At 48.0% G+C, this 21010-nt stretch overlaps 1 pseudogene; it reads right to left on the bottom strand.

Moving 5' to 3' along the window:
• Window positions 1-471: 471 nt before the first annotated feature.
• LOC129339721 (vomeronasal type-2 receptor 26-like) lies at window positions 472-1370 on the bottom strand (annotated as a pseudogene).
• Window positions 1371-21010: the final 19640 nt, after the last annotated feature.

Genomic DNA, 21010 nt, shown 5'->3' with positions numbered 1-21010 from the left:
AAGAGAGATCATCTGTCTTTGCCAAGTGTAGCCAAAAATGGATTGATAACAAATGTTATACCTTGCCTTTCTCTCCAAGGGGACTTAAACTGGCTTCCATTATAGTTTTCTCATCCATTTTATCCTCATCATAGCCCTGTGAGGTAGTTTAGGCTGAGTGTGGTGATTGGCCCAAGTCACATACCAAGTTTCCATGGAAGAGGTGGGATTTGAAACTCGATCTTCTTGATTCTCGTATGACATTCTAACTACTGCAACCACATAGTCCCAGATAGCTTGGGGAGTTCTTAAACCCCTGTATTTTATGAATAAGTGGATAATTTCCTCTTTCCTGTCTGTGCTGCCTCCATAGAAGAACATGGAAAGGGAATGAGGAAGAACGCTTTAATAGTTTGCATGGGTTGTGCTTTCAAAATAAACATCACAATTGAAGGATAATACCAAAAAAAATCACTCAACCCTACTACTTCATTATTCCCTTTTCCTTATGAGCTGCTCCTTGCAGTTCAGCCAAGGCCTAAAAATTATTATGTAGCATTTAGGGAAAAAAATAAATCCCAATAATCCAGCACTAGAAACCAAGATAGAGAAGATTTCCACAGCCACCATATATTTTCCTTTGGTGCTCAGGTAAGAGGGCACAAAGGACAACCAAACACTACAAAAACCAACATGCTGAAAGTGATAAACTTGGCTTCATTGAAACTGTCTGGCAATTTCCGGGCAAGAAAAGCCACCATGAAGCTGACAATGGCCAGAAACCCTAGATAGCTCAGAACACAATAAAACATAATGGCTGACCCTTCATTGCATTCCACTATGATTTCTCGATCCAGAGAATGCATGTCAAAATCTGGGAATGGGGGAGAAGTACATAGCCACACAACACAAATGATGACTTGGATATAAGAACAAAAGAGGAGAATAGCGTTCGCCAGTCCTTTCCCCACCCATTTTCTCATCCTGGTCCCTGGGTTGGTAGCCATGAAGGCCAAAAGAACAATGATGGTTTTTGCCAGCACACAAGACACTGCCATTGAGAAGATGATGCCAAAAGCTGTTTGTCTCAAGTAGCAGGTCACTGTTTGAGGACATCCGATGAACAGCAAGGAACTGAGAAAACACAGCAGGAGTACAATGAGCAGAGTATAAGCGAGTCCCCGATTGTTGGCTTTGACGATGGGAGTTTTCTGGTTCCGAATGAAAATTCCTAGCACCAAACTGGTGATCAGACAAAAACACAGAGCCAAGGACATCAAAGTGATCCCCAAAGGTTCAGAGGAAGAGAGGAAAGTTGGAACCTTGGGAAGGCATTCATTCCGGTTCTTGCTTGGATATTGATCTTCTGGGCACTTGAAACAATCATCCATGTCTGAAAAAGAGGCCAGATGTGGTGTTAATCTCTCAGCCATGGCTTTTCCCCCTTGACATATATACGCCCATGTCCAATGAAATTAACAAATTCACTTCAGTGTTTGTGGGTATTTTCATGAATTATTATTTTTTAAAAATTATAAAGATGATATCACTATTCGGTTCACTATGCTTGGAAATATAATTGTTAGCATCTTTTAATGTTCATCATCAATACAGCAGTGAGTATTATAGCTTGGAATTGTCCCCTGGCCCAAGCTATATATCTGAGACAGGGAAGAATGATCTGCTACTTCTCTCCCTAAACCATACTTTCCATGTGGCTGCAGATGTTTTCCAGCGTCCTCGAAACAATGGATACCAGTGATAGGTGCGTTAATGGAAGGGAGATTCTCCCTCTCCAAGCCCTCCCATCTTTGCACTTCTTTCCGCTGTGTGTTGGAAACTGTTTTAACAGGATTTGGTGCATGACACCAACATAAATTGAAATTATAATCTTTAATAATAAAAGGCTCTGGCCATTCATCTGCCCATCCATCTGTCCATCAGTGGCACACGCAAGTCATTAAAAAATGAAGCTAGAAGTCTCAGAATTGGCAATCAGCCTCAGGAGTTGCAGTAAAGAACATGAATGGAATCAGATCAACCTGGTCCAAGCAACCCCCAGAACCCACCCACCCAGCATATTTTTCATTTGTATAACTCACCAAAAATTAAGGAGCCTCAAAATAGGTCATTAGCTTCTGAATCAAATCAACTCAAATCAAATCAAATCAATATGGTCAAAGACCAGCACATGTCTTGTGAGAATTCCCAACCGCAACAATAAATAAGTTTTAAATTGATTGTCACATATAATAATTCAAGAATAGCTATTAATAGAATAGCAGATAAAGTTGATAATATTTTCATAGAATCATAGAATCATAGAGTTGGAAGGGGCCATATAGACCATCTAGTCCAACCCCCTGCCCAGTGCAGGATCAGCCTAAATCATCTTTTGCACAATATAACATTTTATAAAATTTTACAAAATATACAGAGCCAGTTTGGCATAAAGCGCACCAGCAGATGCCTTACCGCGCCTGCTAGAGGTGGTTGCTGGGTGGGCCTTGGAGTACCCCAGGTTGATGGTGCTGGGGGATTTCAATGCCCATGTAGACGATGCCACCTCGATACAGGCCACGGACCTGGTGTTAGCCATGGCAACACTGGGACTCTCCCAATTTGTATCGGCACCCACACATGAAGCAGGCCACATGCTAGATCTGATCTTCGGGATGGGATTGGATGTGGTTCTGGATAAAGTAGAGTTGGTGCCATGGTCAGACCACACGGTTGTGAAGGCCCGGCTGGGCGTGCCACCCCCCTCCTGCAAGGGCAGTGAGCAAATTTATGCTCGCCCGCGGAGACTTATGGACCCAATTGGGTTCCAGAATGCTCTGCGGGAACCAATGCTCCATGGTGGTTCATTAGATGAGCTAGTGGAGGGCTGGCAAGTCTGGCTCTCTGAGGCCATCGATGAAATCACCCCCCGTCGTCCTCTTCGCTGCCGGAATCGCCGGGCTCCTTGGTATGCGGAGGAGCTGCGGCAACAGAAACGGGAGCTAAGACGACTTGAACACGTGTGGCGGTGATCTCGTGACGAGGAAGCAAGAACATCTTATAGGCTGTTTATGAAGTCCTATGAGATGGCGGTGAAAGCTGTGAAGAAAGAGTATTATGCAGCTTCCATCGCATCAGCTAGCTCTCGCCCAGCTAAATTATTTAATGTGGTCCGTTCATTGGTCTCCCAATCAGGTGGAGACCATCAAAAGTTGAATTTGGAGATAAGTTGTGAGGCTTTTGCGAGCTTTTTTACTGATAAGATCTTGCTTCTCCGCCGCGACTTACCAGCCACAGTTGATACAGTAAATGAACTAGAGGCCCCTTGGCCGTCTTCGGGACCCATATTAGATCATTTCAGCCCTCTTTTCGGGGAAGAGGTGGACAGGATTCTGCATGTGGTATGGCCTACCACGTGCCCCTTGGACCCGTGCCCGTCATGGCTGGTGAAAGCCAGTGTTGATGGGCTTCGGGATTCCTTGGAGGCGATTATAAACCTGTCCTTGAGCTCTGGGGTTTTTCCCAAGGCGCTGAAGGAAGCTGTGGTACGGCCTCTTCTGAAGAAATCATCATTAGATCCTGCTGACCTGCTCAATTACCGACCAGTTTCCAACCTTCCGTTTTTGGGGAAGGTGATTGAGCGGGCGGCAGAGAAGCAACTGCAGAATTTCCTGAAGGAGACCTCAGCCCTAGACCCCTTCCAGTCTGGTTTCCGCCTGGGACATGGGGTCAAGACATTGTTGGTCGCCCTCACAGACGATCTCCGCAGACGTCTGGATCAGGGCGGATCAGCACTGCTGATTTTGCTGGATCTGTCAGCAGCGTTTGATACGGTCGATCATGAGCTTTTGACCCACCGCCTTGCCGATGTGGGGATTCAGGGGACAGCACTGCAGTGGCTGGTCTCCTTTCTCCATGATCGGGGACAGAGGGTGGCGCTCGGAGAGAGGGTGTCATCTCGTAGGCCACTGGTTTGTCATGTGCCACAGGGAGCGATACTCTCTACATTATTATTTAATATCTATATGAGCCCCCTCGCCCAGCTGGTGTGGAGTTTCGGGCTTGGGTGTCACCAATACGCGGATGACACCCAGCTTTATCTGTTGTTGGACGGGCAGCCTGGATCGGCCCCTGATGCCCTGGAGCATGCTTTTGAGGCTGTGGCTGGTTGGTTGAGACAAAGTCGGCTGAAATTGAATCCCACGAAGACGGAGGTCCTGTATGTGGGTCGTGGGGAGATGGCTTTGGGACCTCGGCTTCCTACACTTGATGGGGCAGCACTTACACTGGCCCCGAGGGTTAGGAGCCTGGGGGTGATTCTGGATTCCTCCTTGAAGATGGAGGACCAGATCACTGCAGTTGCCAGGTCTTCCTTTTATTATCTTCGGCAGGCCAGGCAGCTTGCCCCTTATTTGTCTCCCCGTGACATGACTACAGTGGTCCAAGCAATGGTCACCTCTAGGTTGGATTACTGTAACGTGCTCTACGCTGGGCTTCCCATGGGCCTGATCCGGCAGTTACAGCTAGTACAGAATGCAGCAGCGCGGGTCATTGCTGGAGCACCGGTGTGGGAGCATATTACACCAGTGCTACGCCAGCTGCATTGGCTGCCAGTGGAGTACCGAATCAGGTTCAAGGTTTTGGTGTTAACCTACAAAGCCCTACGTGGACTGGGACCGACGTATCTGAGGGACCGTCTCTCACCATATGAACCTCGGAGGACTCTCCGCTCTGGTGGAAAACATCTTTTAAGTGTCCCTGGCCCTAGGGAGGCCCGCCTGGCGTCGACCAGGGCCAGGGCCTTTTCAGTCTTGGCCCCGACCTGGTGGAATGCTCTGTCTTGCGAGACAAGGGCCCCACAAGATTTGCTTGCATTTCGCCGGGCCTGTAAGACAGAGCTATTCCGCCAGGCATATGGCTAACGCCGGGCAGTGCCCCCCCCGTGAAGGGGGGGTTAAACCATCACCCCTATGCAAACACAGAGGCATGTATGAACCACTATGCAGCATGAATTGTTATATTTAATGTTTTTAAATGTTTTTAAACATGTTTGTATTTGTTATTCGCCCTGAGCCTGCGAAAGCGGGGAGGGCGGAATATAAATGTAATAAATTAAATTAAATTAAATTAAGTGCAGCAGGATGCTAATCTGGAGAACTCGGTTTGATTCCCCACTCCTTCGCTTGAAGACAGCTGGGGCACCTTGGGTCAGTTACAGCTCTTCCAGAGCTCTCTCAGTCCCACCCACCTCACAGGGTGATTGTTGTGAGAATAATAATAACAAAACACTTTGTAAACTGCTCTGAGTGGGTGTTGTTGTCATGAAGGGCAGTATATAAATCAAATGTTATTAAATCGCCAGTTTCTGACAAATTTTACAGGTTTCAACGCAGAACTTGCCAGTATATGGTGTCACCAGTTGTTTTTCATCTATAAGTAGCATTTTTATATATGCTGTATCTGCTCAACCTAGTAAATAAGGGGAGGATAAATGTAGAACAAACCTCTTGATACCAGGAATAATTAAATAAAATGTGTTTCATAGTTTTGATCTTCCCTGAACCACGGGGACATAATCTGTCTGTCATGGAAACCTTTTTCTATGGCCCTAAAAACTGCAGAGGGTAATACTTGGCATCTGGCAAGGGAAAATGCCTTGCTGTGACTAGAGATCACCAAATTAATGAGATAAGTAGCTGAGGAAGCTATGTATCTCGAGTTTTTCCAAATACAGAAAGGTCTCGGCACCCCCTCTAGATCTGCCTGCTGCTCAATAACCATCAAATTTTGCTTTAGAACTTGTTTCATCTGCTCATATCCCATTTCCAGAACAGAACAATGGGAGAAGTAGCTTCTGAATTATGATGGAGACTGCAGGATCCCAAACACAGTGAATAGGAACATAATTGTCCACATTATAATCCCCCCCGCCCCGCCATTGCAATGAAGCAAAAGTTGTCTGTGGGTGGTATAACTCATTGATTCTTCTCATTTAGAATCAAAACTCCCATTTAATATCACAAGTACAGCAGGGTACAGGGCTGGTAAGCCAAGAAAGCATGGCTGGAGCCTCAAACAAATAAATAATTCAGTTCCCAGGGTGAACAACATTAAGACACCCAGATGAGGTAGAGAGAGACATCATCACCAATCCATTGGCTAACTGTCTGGTGACTAGAGATAGGCACGAACAGCAATACGAACAAAAAAAAAGCCACCAACAGCCCAATCTGCTGTTTGCGAACAAGCTGTTCGTGAGGTCTCATTCTAAACGAACAGGTGGTTGTTGCAAGCCTCATTCGCTGCTGTTCATTGCTGTTCGTCAAGCCAGACAGTCTGGGACTTGCAATCAATTCCCTTCGCAATTTAGGAAGGGATTGTCTGAACTCTGTCTGAACTCCTGCTGTTGCCCTGGAAACCCCAATCTAAGTCCAATTTCGCTTGATAGTCCTTTCAAATGTAGAGCTCCAAATTTGTTACAAGGGAGGTTCTGGTTTTGCAGACAGTGCAGAGGGAGAGACAGTTGCTGTTGGCATTTTGATAGAGAGAGTGCATTGGAGCTTGAATTTTCTTTGTGTGTGGTGGGATAGGGCTTCAAGTTCCAGGGCTGTTGCCAGGCTCTGGGCCAAGCTATTATTTATTATTGGTACCTTTCCTGCTGCCTGCTTAGGTCAGGTTTCTGGGAGTGGTGCGGTAGGGATCTTGACTTGGAAGATGGCTGGAGGAGAGCCTGCTGGCTCCCATGAACAACCAACCACGAACATGTTCATGAACAGGGCCATGTTCGTGGTTGTTCGCGAGTCCCTGTTTGTGGATGGCAATGTACAGAAAACATCACGTACATTTTTTTTTCTCTTCGTGCCCATCTCTACCGGTGATCACCATTACCACCAACACCAGCCTGATCCTACATTTGCTAAAAAAAAGAGTCCTATTGCAGGACAATAAGTACAGCAGGTGGAGGAAGCAGAGGTTCTTCAAGAGTTCCAACCTCAGATTTCCGCAGATAATTAAAAACGTTTTATAAAGACAAGAAAAAATCTTCCCCAGGCCTGTTTTTGAAACACAGTAATATTTCTATATCAGATAATGTTGGACTTGAACATTCTCTTTTTATTTCTTAAAGATTTTATATTTTATCCTTGTAGGAAGATATCATGGTTGCTAAAGTCAATACACAATATTGCACAATGTTCTACAGTTCTTGGATTCTCTTTTCTACCTTTCCTGTTCGAAATCTTCCCATCAGGACATGGGGCACAATTATAGCAACAAAACAGCTCCCCCTCCTTCTTCGTCTTGCTGAAACCTGGATGGCACTTCTCATTGCACACAGCAACAGGTGGGACCTAACCACCAAAGAGGGAAAACACATAGCTGTCTACCAGTATGGCTTTTTCCCATCCAGAACCACAGCATAATGGGTGGGTGAATAGAGGAGTCTTCCTTTTTTATCAGCTGAAAAATTGCTTGTACCCGATCCAATGCGAGTTGTTCAATGTTCCCATTTAGCTTTGTATTTTAAAACCTCAACTGAGATCTCACCGGATCAAAAACGGTGTGCCATGTGATAGCTGGCTCATGAATGGAGAACTCTCTGCCCACTGGAACCTGTGGATCCATCTTTCCCATTTTCACTTGTGAAAAGGTTTGGTTAGGGAAAGTAATCCAGTTTAAAATATCAAATCCAGCGGCTAATTCACCACGATCATTGAGAAACACATTGTCCCCAGCACTGTTGTTAAATGAGATTCTGCTCAAGAAAGAATTAAGCTAGAACAAGAGATGCAAATGTAGGTTTTACAAAATATAAAACTTTACAAATCAAAGCATAGTCAGTAGGTTTTCAAGCTCAGAGAACATAGCCTTAGAAAAATATGGCTGCTCAGGAGGATAGACAACAAATACTTTCCCTTAACAAAGCAATAGCCCAAATATTTCCTGCAAAGCTGCACATACCTCCAAGTCACAGGGCCAAGCTACACATGACGAATAACACTTGAACGGCAAGTGTATTTCTCCCTGTTCACTTGCCCTCCACTCAATCCACTTGCCGTTCAAGTGTCATTCGTCATGTGTAGCTTGGCCCTTAGTTTTGAATGCTCATCTGTATTATATATATATATGTTCTTTAATACTTTACCAATTCACATGGCACTTATGTGTACATAATGTGTATATCTTGTTTGCAGTCATGAAGGACAGAGTAGATTTAGTTCTACATAAATAATACATATTTTAAAATATTTATTTCATTTCTTTTCTTCATTTATACTTTGCCTTTCTCCTCAAAGACCTTCCTTACTACAAATGCTATCTCCACATGCCTCAAAAAGATGGATCCTTTCATTATTATAGACTAAGGGCTACAACCTGTAACTCCCTGAGTTTACCATATTTGAAGGTCCTTTGAATACTGAAGGAGCCATTAAGCCTCCTGACAAAAGACTGCATCAATTCCAGATGAAGCGAAAGCAAGGCTGACTAATTTTTCTTAGTGAATCTAGGAAAAATTAGATTGATAACTAATGTTATGACATTCTGTCATCCTTAAGCCACAGAAAAGCCATCAAAGGTGTTTTTAAAGTTTTTTTAAAAAAAATTAGTTTATGTTAGATGGGAAATGTATTGTCGAAGGCTTTCACGGCCGGAGAACGATGGTTGTTGGGGGTTTTCCGGGCTGTATTGCCGTGGTCTTGGCATTGCAGTTCCTGACGTTTCGCCAGCAGCTGTGGCTGGCATCTTCAGAGGTGTAGCACCAAAAGACAGAGATCTCTCAGTGTCACAGTGTGGAAAAGATGTAGGTCATTTGTATCTACTCAGGAGGGGTGGGGTTGAGCTGAGTCATTCTGTAAGAGTTTCCCAGGGTGTGGAATGCTAATGGCGGGAGGCTTCACTGTATCCTGAGGAGGTTCTTCTCCTCAGGATACAGTGAAGCCTCCCGCCATTAGCATTCCACACCCTGGGAAACTCTTACAGAATGACTCAGCTCAACCCCACCCCTCCTGAGTAGATACAAATGACCTACATCTTTTCCACACTGTGACACTGAGAGATCTCTGTCTTTTGGTGCTACACCTCTGAAGATGCCAGCCACAGCTGCTGGCGAAACGTCAGGAACTACAATGCCAAGACCACGGCAATACAGCCCGGAAAACCCCCAACAACCACCTTAGATGGGAAAGTTCAGGTGAAGTCAGGAGTTGAAAATTTCAGAAGTAACATACAACATATATAACTATCACTGAGGAAAAATTCAGAACGTGCACAGACTTCAGTTTTTATACTCTTCACTGTTACGCTTTTAGGTGTTGGTTCTCTTGTTTCCCCCCAAACCCTCTAGTATCCTTTTTTTTTTTAAAGTATTCTCTTTCTCTTCTGGGGTTTAGGAAGGTTGTTAACCACTTTCTAGTAACCCAATTCACCTTCTTTACAATCACCAGTGCTTTCCTTCAGTTGTTAACAGAATCTGAAGGTCTCCACAGGGAGTTTACAACCCTACCTCACCGGGAATCTCTTCGCTCTCCAGAGCTATCTCCCTGTTTGACTCACTAGGGAAAATCTCCTTCTTTAGAAGATCGTTTTTGGCATGTTTGGGAGTCTGCACTGATGCCCCAAACCTCCTTGCCAACTCTTCCCAGTTCTCCTGCCAGTGTTTAAACTATTGTCTGTGAGGACTCCATCTGTCAACTCTCCATACCAGATCTCTCTCTGTCTTCAGAAGATAACATGGGCCAAGATGTTCCAATTCCCTTCTTTGACACTGCAATTCCATCATCATCCTGAAATTGGTGGCCAAATTTTTAAATGCCTAGGTTTCTTTTTGGGAAAGGAATATCTTCCACAGATAACTTTGGTTCCATTCCAATGGCAATGGAAGATCTGGTGACAATGTGGGCAACAATATTCCTGTTCTCTTTGAGGCCATCTCCAATGCTGAGCACTGCAGCTCCTGCAATGATAATTGAGAGACCTGCGGCCAATTTTTAGGAACCTAGCTTTACTTTCAGATTAGTAATCCCTGTCACATTAAACTGTTGCCAAGTAGGCCCCCTCCCCTGCTTTAAGGCCTGCCATGAACTGTGCTAAAGTTTCCTGCGTTGCTGTTTTACTGCTACACCAAAGACTGCTTTGCACGTGTGTGCTCCGATACACGTGTCAGTTTCCTGCCTGCGTGTCAATTACCCTGCTGCTGCAATAGACTGTGTAGTTTACTGACTTCATGTTTGGTTAACTGCACAAAGGACTCTTTTTCTGGGCGGCCCTGCCCTGCCCTGTGCCTGGACTTCCCAGTGTGTGCTTTGGACTGTGTTACAAGTGTGCCCCGTGCCTGCATTGCCATCTGCCACGGACCGTGCCTGTTCCCTGCTTTGGACTGTGTTTTAAAGTGTCGTTTCCCCTGCCTCCATGGAAGCCTGCCTCATATGGGCCCAAGCCGCTGCTAGCAGCCGGGCGCCTGCCGGGGAAACCTCCAGCGAGCCTGGCTAGGCGCTCCCTGGTCAGTTCCCGCCTGGAGCCTCCCGCGAGCCGGTCGCCGAGCTTGCCCTCGCTACCGGGCAGCCTGCAAACCAGCCTCAGCTATGCCCAGCCGGCATCCATGTTCTCAGGCAGCCAGAAGACCCTGGGAAGAAGACTGCTTTGAGAAGCCATTTCGGCGAAGCGGGCACACCACGTCCGCAGCGAGAGCCCCTCGCCCCGCTCTGCATATCTTAGGAGCCGCCCCGGAGAAGGAACTAAGTGCCGACCATCCCAAGCACTTAAAGAATGCATCTCAAAGAAACCTCCGCATTCCAAAGCTGATGACATCAGGACAAGCCCTGTCCGCTGGAACATCCTTTCAGCCCACTTGGATTTCCCCCTCCCTCTTTTGTCCCCTCTTCCTGAGGTGTCACTTATCACAATCTGATTACCAAAGTGGCCCATCCAAGCCATTCAGTAGCCCATTAGACCCTTTGTTTTAAACTGTGAGAACCACCAAGTACAGCACCAGCCCCAGGGTACGTTTTGGGGTATTTAAGCTGGTCTCCCAGACCACTCGGTGCCTCGGCCATTCCCATCCAGAACCCCTCGCTGTCTGTGGCTCAGGCCATTCCCTATCCAGACTTCCTTGCTGTCCGTCTGTGGTCCCAGTGCTGGCATTGGGCCACCCTCGCTGCCGTGTCTCTGCTTCGTTCCAGGATTGTGAGTATTTCCCTTACCATCGTTGGGAACCCGCTAATGCGAACGTCTCTGTATTTCCTACTCTGTATTTCTTAGACCTTGTATGTTCTTTGTATGATTGTGCAAGCTAGGCTTACGCTACACTCAATACACGTGTTTGGAACTTATTCGTTGTCTGCCTCTTTGTCACTAGAGTGTCTGGGATCGGGACCTCCGTAAACATAGGTTATGATCCTCGCTTAATATTAATAGTTACAGACTGCTATAGCTAATTCCCCATTATAATAAAGAGCAGTTCTGGTAACAGTTTACTGATGGAGGATGCGGGCATAACCCAGTTCGTGTGAACGCACGTGAGTCGACACGCGTGTCTTCAGCGAACTGACTTAGAGGAAAATTTTCCAGACCTCAGTGTAAAGAGCGCAATTTAGCTCAGGGAATTAAAAGTGTGAGTGTGTGTGGCTCTAGCGAGCATTTCTATCTTGTGGGTTGGCTTTTCCCCATTTCCTCCTTCAGCCAGCTTTGGACTACTTGCCTTTTGTGGTGCACCGCGAGGCCCTCCAGCCGTTATAACCGGTGTACTGTGGGTGAGGACCTCTGAACTGGTGAAGTTCCTGGCCACCTTCCGGGCCGCCTAAACGCGTCTATGTGGGTGGGATCCCAGAAGTAGGCTCTATAGATTTATATATATCCTGAAGCAGCACATATAAAATTCTTTTCCGCCCTCCCCCGTCTCTCCTAAGTCCGTCCAAACCCCGTTCCTGCCAGCACTTAGGCTTCAATCCCCGCTCCGGAGGAAACGTGAAGGGATCGTTAGTCCGTTCGTCTAGTTTAGCTTTGGGAATCTAAAGCCAGGTTCCTGAAGCCCCGCGGCAGCCTGCCGCACCGTGCTTGAGAGTTTTAAGGAAGACTCTTGGGCGCCTTTCCGCTTGCGAGTTTTAAGTCAGACTCGTGGGCGCACCTCGCTTGGGAGTCAGTGGGACTCTTGAGCGCACCCTGCTTGGGAGTTGGTAGAACTCTTGAGCGCTTTTCCGCTTGGGAGTACAGTAAGTGTTACTCCTGAGCACTTTTGCTTGGGGACTTGCAGAGGCAGTCCTTGAGTGCTTTCAGTCTTTTGGTCGAGGCTTGGAGACAATTTAACCGTTTGTCTCTGAGCACGAGGCCTGGGGACACTTTGAGTATAGTTCTTGGGCAGAGAGCTTGAGAGCATTTTGGCTTCTGAGCAGAGGCTTGGGAGCATTTCTGGTTGCCTGAGCAGAGGCTTGGGAGACCCCTTAATTGCAGTTTCCGAGCAGAGGCTTGGGGACACTTTTTGGTTTTCCGAGTAGAGGCTTGGGAGACCCCTGAGCTTTGGCTTCTAGGCAGAGGCTTGGAAGCACTGAGCGTTTTGGTTCTTGGGCTTAGAGAGCTTGAGAGCACCCTCTGAGCCAGTAAACTTTTCCTGGTCCCGTGGCTTGTAGGCAAGCTTGAAACGGGAATAGGAATTTTCCTTCTCCCCCGGAGGAGAAGAACCGAGTGTAGGACCCTTAAAATACCCTGTAAACCCTAAAAGTAGAACCTTAAAACCCCCTGGTAAAAACCCTTGAGGACCTGAGGGAAGGATAAACCTCCCAAAAGGGACATAGAGAGGAAGAAGTTGTTAAAACCCTTGAGCAGCTTTAATCGCCCCACCCCTGGTGTCGCTGATCCACTCTTTAACCTCCCCCGAGATCAGCCTTAAACGAAAGTAAAATGTACCGGGCAAACCCCACCGTGCCCCGCCTGGAGAAGTGGCTAGTTAAGAAGGGAGATTGCCCTTGGGAAGCCGGTTCCTTCAAGGGACCTGACCCACTCCAGATAGTTAGAAGTGCCTTCCAAGATTTTTGTGAGAAAGAGAAACCCAAGTCGAGCAAGAAGGACAGATATGGAGCCTGGGCACTTTTCACCGCCCTGCAGGACAGTGTGTCCCTAATTAGCAAGTTGCAAACAGCACAGGAGGAGTTAGAGGAGAGGTCAAAACGAGAGCAGGACGCCTTGCGCCTAGAAATCCAGACTCTCAGGACCAAGCTAACCGAACAGGAGAAAGAACATGAGGAAAAGGCAGTTGAGTGGCGCGCTGAACGCGTCAATTTCATACTAGAAAAGCAAGGATTAACTACCGCCCTCCAGGACGCCCAGCACAAGGCTGAAGCGGCCACCGCTCGTGCCGATATGGCTGAGCACGCATTAACGGAGGGACAAGAGGAGATTACTAAGCTCACCCATGCCGCCCGGTTCATGGCGGACCACAACCAGTCTAAAACCGCAGCCGTGGACCATTCAGCTTGTAAGAGGGAGCTAGAGGCCCTAAAGCAGCACCTGGGAATGCAGCAGGCCGTAATTTCCGCCGTGCATCCCGCAGCCCTCTTGGCCCTCCCCGAAGGTAGTACCGACAACTGGTCACCCCCTTCGCCCCAGCCTGTGGAAGCCCCACAGCCCCTCCACCCAATAGCCACCAAGGAAATTGTATCCATGGACGAGGATGGCAGGAAAACAGACCGGGTCGTTAAGGAAACCCGCAATTGGAGGCCCGATGAGCTCCAAGCCATAGCAGATCGTATGGGACCCCTAAACCGAGACACGGCCATCCAGTGGTTCACCCATGTGACCACCTCCCAGCCCTCCGCTAGTGGTTCCAATGTGGCCCAGCTGGCCCGCCAATGCGCTGCCCCTGAAATAGTCTCGGCCCTGAATGCCTATATCTCTAACCGAAGGTTAGCCACCCGCAGTCAGTACGGAGCAATTAAAGAAATTTGTGCATTCCTGTGGCCCACCAAGAGTTTGAAAGCCCTGTATATCGCGGAGTCCCAGAAACCTGGAGAGGACCCAGAGGCATATTTAGCCAGAAAGCAGCTTCTTGCTGAGCTAGCAGATGAAGTAGATCTAGATGCAAGCGATGTACCCGACTTTGACGAATTAGAATTCAGGAGAGCAGTCTTAGATGGACTCAATAGTACCACCCGCCTAGCACTAGCAGGAGTGGAGCCCGGGAGCATTACATGGGGAGAGCTGGAATCCCGCATCAGGAGCATTGCTGGCCTGTTGCGAGAAACCGGCGCCATCCGCCATGTGAAGTCCCCGGCCCCCCATAGGAGAGAGAGTGAGCCCATCAACACAGTCACGTATGCCAACCATGGTCCCCACTCCCAATATCGCCCCCAAGGGCATAGCTCGTACTCGGAGCCTAGAGGTGGAATCTTGCGTGGGAGAAGCGGTAGCTTTACTCGGGGCCGCAGCCAGAGGGACTCCCGTCCAGGAGTGACCTTTGCGCCCACCCCCAGTCACTACCCTTCCTCCCCACAGGGACCCTCTGAGCCCTGGAGACCTGCGCTGCCCTCGGCACCCCCGCCCCCTCGGGCACCTCACCCCTACAACCACCAGGTCTACCCTCCCCCAAGTCAGGCTGACTCCTGGAGACTGCGGCCAAAGGACCATGAGGAGCCCTCTGACCTAGGAGAGCCGCCACCAGCTGGGAACCCCTTTTTCCAATAGGTCACACATTATTCTCCCCACTTAACTGCCCGTGGGAGAAAACCAAAGGTTGAGGCTAGCCTTCGACCTCCGGGAACTAAAAATAGCTGGAAACTTAAAAGAGAGAAGGAAAGATTCCAAAGGGTGATTCGCACCCAGAACCCAGCACCAACTCTGCCAGACACCTCTGAAAGAAACCTGGCAGAGCTGCAAAATAAAATTCAGGAGCTCATAAGTGTAAATAGGGAACAGAATTTAAAAATAAATGATCTTAATAAAGAGAATGAGGAATTAAAAGAAAAATTAAATGCTTGCACAATAGAGAAAGAGCAGCTCCACAATAAATTCCTTAACATGCAGACTTTGCTGGAGGACCAGAATAATGAAACTGCCACTTTAAAAACCCTGATGCAAAATCTCCTGGAATCCCAGAGACTCACTGAGGCCAGATTAAAAACTTTAGAGGAACAATCAGTGATTGAATCAGCACCCCGCCCCGCCAAAGGCAGTGAAACAGGTAGTCAGTCACCTTTGCCTCCAATTTCTGCCTCAGCCCCCACGCCCAAGAAGCCAGAATTCACTTTAGCCTCTGAGCATGTGCAGAGTTTAAAAGTCATTCCCCAAGAAATTGTCTTGGCTCCCATAGACTGCCCCCAGCCAAGCTATGTACAGCCCTTTGTGACTGTGCCCTCTTGCAATGATCCCAAGAACCAGGTAAATAAAAGTAAAAATGCAGTTCCTTTAAAAGAATTAAAATGCTTTGAGAATCCAGTGCTTGCAACTACACACCAAATAGCTTTCTCTCAGCCTTCCCTGACTAACACCCCTGAAGAAAACCTCATGTTGGGCCTGTGTGGCTTCGTAGTGCTCGAGCTAATTCAAAGACATTTGTGTATCTGTTTCCACGTTTTAAAAGGCTCAAGCCCAAAACTTAGTGAAAAGGTAGAGCCTCCAGCAGTAAGTGCAGACAGGAATGTAATAAGGCAAGTGAGCAGACTCCAGAAAGAATCCCAGTTGCTAGCAGCGCCTGAAACAAACTGTTCCCACTCAGCGTTGCACCCCCACCCCTCATTGAAATGGAAAAACTGGTCAGACCAGGATTCTGACCTCCTCCCAGTTCGTCCTTTTGTCCTCTCCCAGGCTGAAGTAAGCCTAAATAAATGTAATCACTGGTTCCCTGTCAGAATTTGGAAGGGATTGGAACCAGGAGTGGAAAAACCACCTTAAGGAGACTTGAGTTCAAGTCCCTGCAGCCCCCGTCCCTTTTCGTTGTGCAGTCTTAACTTTATGTGTGTGTGAACCTGAAGCCCAATCCCCTTTTGAATTTAGATGTAAAAGGCCAACGTAGCTTCCTATAATCATGTAAAAAGCCAACTTAACTTCCTATAATCATTTAGTGTTTTTGTTATTTCTTGTCAGTTCTATTCTTTAACTTCATTAGGCGGGCCCCACAGTTGGGACCCTTGGGGAAGACACGGCAACCAAAGCCAAATAGGACCACCACCGAAAGTGATTCTTAATTGGATTTTTAGCCGCATGTTCGGGAAAAAATTGCACAGGCAAAAGAGATTTGCTGTGTGAAAGTGGTTGGAGAGGCTTTAGCCCAAGAGTGAATGCATTTCCAATATTGGAGACACACCGATAAAGGTGATCTCTGTATTTGAAAACATTTCACCCGCCGTGCTGGTGAAGATCCCGCATCTACGTAGATTCGGGGTCTCACCTGCCAGACCCACGCTTTCGCATGATGGTCGGCTTTGGCTTTGAGGGCCGTGCCTCCCCTGGAAAAAGATCCCCAAACAGCCCAACATCCCTCTTTTACTAATGTTCATATTCGTCATGGTGAGTTGCTATACGGCGCCACCATCCAGTACGCTTTAGTGCAAATGTAAAAGGCCCGCCAGTATTTTGTAAATATGTTACCTCTGGAATATGTTATTGGGGTGCGTTCGCCACGCACAAGGGGCAGCGTACCTCATTTACATAGCCAGGATCCCCTGCGCCAAGATGACCCCCGAATAACCCAGACCCAGTGGCGCCGGCAGATCTCGGCCGCCTCCGCCGCTTTTCGATAAACGTCGCCGAGCGCCCTCGGCTCCACTTCGGCCCTTTCCGCCAGCAGCCGCCCGCCCCACGTAATCTTTTCCCTTGCCCGTACCGTATAAGGGAAAAGAAGGGGGGGAGACATATTGAAGTTATAATGAAGCCATGCCAGGCCTTCCAAGTGAGGGCAACCCGAAAGTACCCCACACCCGTGTGCTTTTGCTTTGTGTATTTCTCTCTTTTAACCAGAAAATGGGGCCTCCCGAGGGAGTCCCTCCAAAAATTGCTAGTCCTGCAAACATATGACGAAAGCCCATTTTTAGGAAATTAAAGCGAGGGCCCCCGTCTGCAGCAACCCTTATAGTTAATGTAAGCCGCTCTCTAGTTTTTTTTTTCGCTTTAAAACGGCAAGGACAGGCCGAGCCGGACCGATAGCTCTCAGCCCGCAAAATAAAAACAGCCCGCCACTGAGCAAGGGGCACCTGAAGGCCACATAGCCTAGGCACCCAGGGACCCCTGGGGCGAGTTTGCATAATCCCGCCTAACGCACAGCCGACCCTTGCTCGACGTAGAGACGTCCCCCCTCTGAAATATACACGCTTTAGAAAGAAACCTTCGCACAGGAGTTCCCCAGAGCAACAAGCTGGAAGGCTCGCTTAGTGCTCCGGGACTTCTTGTTTGAACCCCGCTTAACATACAGTGCTGGCAGAAAAACGCCCTCCCTTTTCTTTTTCCCTACTTCACCTCATTCATTTATTATGCTGCAACAAACTCAGGGAACCTGTACTTATATCCGCAGGTTTCCCCAGGATATTTTCACTACAGAAAGGAAAAGAAGGCCAGGAGATGAGGCACCTGGCTACTCTGTGTTTGCTCGTGCTGGCAGGCACCCTAATAGACGGACGCCCGTCCAAATTAATGCCCTACCCCCACTGGAGATGTATTAATACCCTGGCAGGAAATGAAATGATGGTCTGCAAGGTTGTACAGCAGAGCAATATGACCACCCCCACGGATCGCACAAACTTCCGCAGTTGCGAAGAGCAGTGGATCCGACCCCCAGAGCTTGTTATTTTATGTGTGGGAGTAAAGACTCTGTCCCAAGAATTAGTATGTTACTCGCCTACTGACACAGTGTCACCACTTGCTCCGATTCCTTGTATGTTTCTTCCCCGTATCAGGCCAGCCCCCACCGCAGTCCTGGTGGTAGACAGATATACCACCCCTGCCAACTTCGAAACCTCGCCATTTGTCACTGAGGCTTTTGGACCATACTGTGAAGTTATTTTAGTGTCGGCCGCAGTATGGAAGGCAGGAGACCCCTTTAGAATGACCATCCTACTAGGCACCACTACCACTGAGTCTGCATCAGTCATTATCACGCCCCCTTCAGGCACAGCTCTCTCCTTTGCTATAGAACGCTGGGAGAACCTGACCTGGATTGTAAAAGAGGAAGACCTAGCCAAACATGGCCCACCCGATTGGATTCTGGTTCAACAGACGCCCGAATGCCAAACCAAGCCCCTAGTAGAGAAATTTCACCGGCTTGGGCTGCTCTTTGTAAATTTGACTCATGAACCAGGCAATTATTCCCTGCTGATCCGGACCCAGGAGACCCACACCATCCAAATTGACCCTTTGATTGCTAGCAATGAACAATTAAGCCAAGGCGGCACGCATATAGTGGGCTCCCATGTTTTGAAGACTGACATTTGAGAGAGAGTTCTAGTCCGCCCGCAAATGTCTTTAAAAGAGATCCGCATAGACTTAGCTGAACTAAATGTAACCCAGAGGCTGCCGCAGTGCGCTCCCTATCTGGAGGCCGGTAGCAAGGGTTGGAATGCATGGCTACAACTGTGGATCGATCCCTCCCCCTCTCTCTCGCGTGCCAGACGAAGCATTGCCGACTGGACTGCTCCTGCAGCCGGAGGCTTAGCAATCATGGATTCGGTCAATATTGAGACTCTCGCTAATAAGTTTGCCCATGTCACGACTAGCATCTCTGACTTAGGTAAACCGGTGGTGCAGTCCCTAAATTCCATTTCGAATGGGCAACACGAGATCAGCTCCATTTTAGTTAACTGGGAGAGTCAAATTGAAAGAGATTTTTCTCTGCTGCTCAAAGGGACACAGTCTTTGGAACGCAACATGTCAATAGCCATGGCATGTATGCAAGCCCAACAATTAAACCAGGCTGTGGCCATGGGGCTAATTCGGCAAGCCACGGAAGGGCACTTGCCCCTGGAAATTAAAAGATTGATTATGCCCAAATTGTCACCCATAGAACTGGAGCTTGAATCCTGGTGGTCTCTTGTAAATTCCTCATTCTCACCGACCACCCAGGAACTTAAATTATTTTTATTAACGGCCAGTGCGCACGAGTCATTCCATGTGTATCCAGTCGTGCCTCTGGGACTCCAAGTCAGCGACACCGAAGTCCTCTACGCCCGCCACCCTGACCATTGGGCCCGCTTCACCCCGACCGGATGGCAGCTCGTCAGCCTCCAAGGGTGCCAGCATCGAGACCAGACCGGCTTCATCTGCCAGGACCAAGCCTTTGCACCCCATCACCCCTGTGTAGCCCCGCAAGTCGACGCCCTCAACGAATGCCCTTTCGAGGTCGTCCGGGAGAACAGCTCCGCTGTGGTCTACCTTGGGAAAGGATGTGCCTGCGTGCGAACGGCCTGCGACTTTGTGATCCTGAACTCGTTCCAGCTCAAGCCCGTGATCCCGGGAGTCAATCGCTGCTTTTGCAACCTGTCTTCGGTGGCAGCCTGCGACTTCACCTACACGGTACCGGTCTGGACCCAAGAAGAGATCCTGGTGGCACCCTCCATCTATCGACATGTGAAGCCAGTCTCCCTTGGCATCGGTCTGGAGCTAATCCACGAGCTCCTGGCCCACCCGCAGCTCCACCGCACCCTCCAGAGCATCCAGAGGGACGGGGACACCACTGCTTTGGTTGTGTCCCACAACGGAAAGGAGATTTTGGACCTGGTCCAACGAATCAAGACCACCGGTGAGCACTTGTGGTGGGAGACCCTCTTTGGCTGGAGCCCCACTGCCACTGGAATTTACAATTTGGCTTTGCACCCGATCATTGTTATTCTGGCCTTCCAAGTTTTGTTATGTGCCTCACTGCTTTATTTGGGCTGTTGGAGCCGCCGACAGCTCCAGCAACTCCAGCTGTCCTACCGTTTGGATCATTACAACCCCGACCTCCTCTTGCCCTAAAGGTTATTCTTGGCGCCCTCCTTTAACCCTTGTTTGTTTTATTGCTTGTGCTGGTATGAACTATGCTTGTATTTTACTATGTGTACGGATCCTGCACCGGCCCCATGGACGCTCTGCTGCCGGACGCCGCTCCGAGGCCCTCTTGTGGACTAGGGGAGGACATATTTCCCTGCCCCCCAGCCCACGGCCCTTCTCCAAACGACCGCCAGCAACGCCACCGCCATGAGGACTAGAACTGTGTGCCTGAAGCCCTTCTTGCCGCCTGCCGACCCTGCTCTGCGGATTGACGCAGACAGCAAGGGGGGGTGGAAGTGTGTTTTGGAACACATGGACTAAGTTTGCTTGTTCTTGTATATATGCAACCCAGTCCAGCAGCTGTACTGCGGACTGAGCCGTCTGTGATCTTTGTTGCTCTATTGTTTTATGAATTTCTTTCCACTGCTTTTATGAATGTTAACTCCCATGAATTTAGCCCCGAACTAGTCCCTCCCTCTATCTACTGCAAGTGCGCCCATGAACTTTATCCCGATGAATTTGATTTTAACCTTTTGAATTGCCTTCTTAACCCAACTCCCTCCGCCGAGGCAGTTCTAGTCTATGAATTTGATTTTAATCCAGCCATATTGATTTGGTTTTTAATTGCAGAGTGTATTTTTCTGCCCCCATGAGCCCTTCCGCCGCCTACCCCTCATGTATTGTTTCCACGCACTTGCTTTTATTCTTGCTGCTTTTGACTTCATGAACTATTGCTTTTAATCACATATATGTATTTATGATTTTAGCCATTTATGAATTACTCTACCCTTGATGAATTATGCCATGCTTGCACATTTCACTTTACCCTGTATGAATTGCTTTTAATTGTCCCTGCTTTAATCCTATGTATCTATTTATGATTTTAACTATCCATGAATTGATTCATGTATATTAATTGCTCCTGGTTTTTAGTGCTTTTAACCCATCATGAATTCCGTATGAATTACCTTCAATCATGAATTAATCAATGTACACAATTATGAATTATTGCTATTTATATGCATGAATTGCTCATTGCTGCCTATACTACTATGAATTGCTATTACTTATGAATTATTGCTATTTATTC

Source organism: Eublepharis macularius, chromosome 12 (genome assembly GCF_028583425.1).
Source record: "Eublepharis macularius isolate TG4126 chromosome 12, MPM_Emac_v1.0, whole genome shotgun sequence".
NCBI classification, from domain to species: Eukaryota; Metazoa; Chordata; class Lepidosauria; order Squamata; family Eublepharidae; genus Eublepharis; species Eublepharis macularius.
Note: the sequence above shows the minus strand (reverse complement) of the source record. Positions and strands in the feature narration are given on the sequence as shown.